This window comes from Hordeum vulgare, chromosome 2H (genome assembly GCF_904849725.1).
Source record: "Hordeum vulgare subsp. vulgare chromosome 2H, MorexV3_pseudomolecules_assembly, whole genome shotgun sequence".
Lineage (NCBI taxonomy): Eukaryota > Viridiplantae > Streptophyta > Magnoliopsida > Poales > Poaceae > Hordeum > Hordeum vulgare.
The window spans coordinates 462,936,097-462,938,160 of record NC_058519.1 but is presented as its reverse complement, the minus strand read 5'-3'; the positions used below and the strand labels follow the sequence as shown (position 1 = coordinate 462,938,160).

General features: G+C 38.8%; 1 long non-coding RNA gene across 1 annotated transcript; it reads right to left on the bottom strand.

The window, feature by feature from the left end:
* Positions 1-1,051: 1,051 nt before the first annotated feature.
* Positions 1,052-1,445, bottom strand: LOC123430258. The gene is made up of 2 exons (XR_006622904.1): positions 1,256-1,445; positions 1,052-1,148 (listed from the first exon to the last, which is right to left on the bottom strand). It is a non-coding gene; the product is annotated as an uncharacterized LOC123430258 (long non-coding RNA).
* Positions 1,446-2,064: the final 619 nt, after the last annotated feature.

The window sequence follows — 2,064 nt, the reverse complement described above, 5'->3', positions numbered from 1 at the left end:
AGCTTTTCAGTCTCAGTCACTTCATCATATATCATCATTGTTGCCTTTCATTTGCACAATCGAACGATGAAAACGATAATAAGCGCATTGGACTAAGCTGAATCTGCAGGCAAACACAAAGGAGAAGACAAAGTAATATGGCTCTTTGAAAGCTAAACAGGTAAGCATGTAAGAACCACTAAATATTGTAACCAATATCTTCTACCTTGACCCAAAGAAAGAGAAAACTATTTACACGGGAAACCTCCCAACAAGCAAAAGAAGAAAGAAAAATCTTTTTGGGTTTTCTCAAAAGGACACAAAACAAGAAAAGGAAAATAAACTAGCATGGATAATACAGTGCAAAGTGTAAACACCGCTAAATTTAAAGTCGGTGAGAACCAAAGTTTTAAATAGCGGGCTACGCCATTTAGCGGCGGCTCCGCCAACAGCTAAAAGAGGCTATAGCAAAGCTATAGCGGACTATGCCATCATTTAGCGGTTTTACAAAATAATGAGAAAAACAAAATATAATAATGCAATCAGGTATCAAATATATATACAATATACATATACTACCCAACTAGTCATAGAAACTTGCAAATCAGAGGAGATGGTTCAGTTCAGCGCATCACTTGCACAGTAGGTAACTTGCACACCTGCACAATCTAACAACCAGCAGGACTAGAGTCACACTTGCACATAACAAAAGTAAGATGGCAAACTACATACGAACAGCCATACAATTGCAGTGCATCAATCTAAATCACCAGAGGCATAGTTAGACTCATCTTGAGCTTCATCATCTGATTCCGAAGATGAAGAACATAGCATGGGATCTTCTTCAATGCTGTTAAGAAGAGAGTGGATGCTCTTCTTCCTCTTCTTCTTGGCTATTGCAGACCTCTTTCTTTTTCTTCCTTGTGCTTGTGATGTTGAAGTCTCTTGTTGAGCTTGAGCTTCATTACCAAAATGTTCACTGGCATTGTCATTAGGAACGATCCTAGTAATGAACTCATTGGCTTCATCCTCGAGAACATCATTGATAACCTTCTCTATAGGATCCCTGTTCTTATTTGCTCTCTTATGCTGCAGCCTCGCGTTGAATTTGACGAAGACAAGATCCCTCAACCTATCACTGAGTAGTCTATTACGTTTTTTGCATGAACCTACATAGTGAAGAAAAATTGAGTGTAGATGAAAACAAATCAAGGAACACATGAGAACAAAAATAAACTATTATGTAGGCATTTAGAGTTATAGTTTACTTTCTTACTTGTTCGAATGATGACCAGTTTCTCTCACAAGCTGAGGAGGTGCATGTCAATGTGAGGATCTTTCTTACCAAATTCTTCAGCTTGGGTGCGCTTGTGCCATGATTCAACCACCATTTTGCTGCATCAAGTCATTCACAGATTATTAGATATATAGTTATATACTTACGCATATACAAAATGGGAAATAGGGAAAGTTTGAAACTGGTTTAAAACAAATTGTACTAACCTGGATCAAAAAATTTGTTTCTTCTCTGCCGCGTGGCAATGTCCGTTCCAAAAGAGTGGGCCTCTTCTTCATATATGTTGAGTTCATCAATAATCTCTTCTTGCAACATTTCATCTTGAATCATCCTTGTAATGCAATGGATGACCGCTGCTCTGACTGATCGATCATTCTCGATCGCATTCTTGTTTGGATAGTAGTAGTAGGGATTGAGAAAGTACCCAGCCAAATGTAGTGGCGTGTTCAGTTTGTTGTCCCGCCTCTTGTCAATGATATCCATAACAGCTTTGAAGCGACTCTCATCATTGTCAAACCTCAAACAAATTTCCTTTCTCGCATCTAGCATACAACCATGGAAGACTCCCATCGCCGGCACATCACTATCCACCCTTCTTAGCACATTAGCCATTGGCTCAAAGAAATTCACAGCAATGTCTACACGTTTCCAAAAGGAATCAGTTTGCACAACCTTTTGAGCTTTCTTACCCTTGTCCTTCTTTAAGTACCCCATGTCATTTAGCTCCTTCGATCTGAATAGTTTAAGCACATCCTTCTTGTTCTCTTGCAAACTTTTTAGATTGAGAT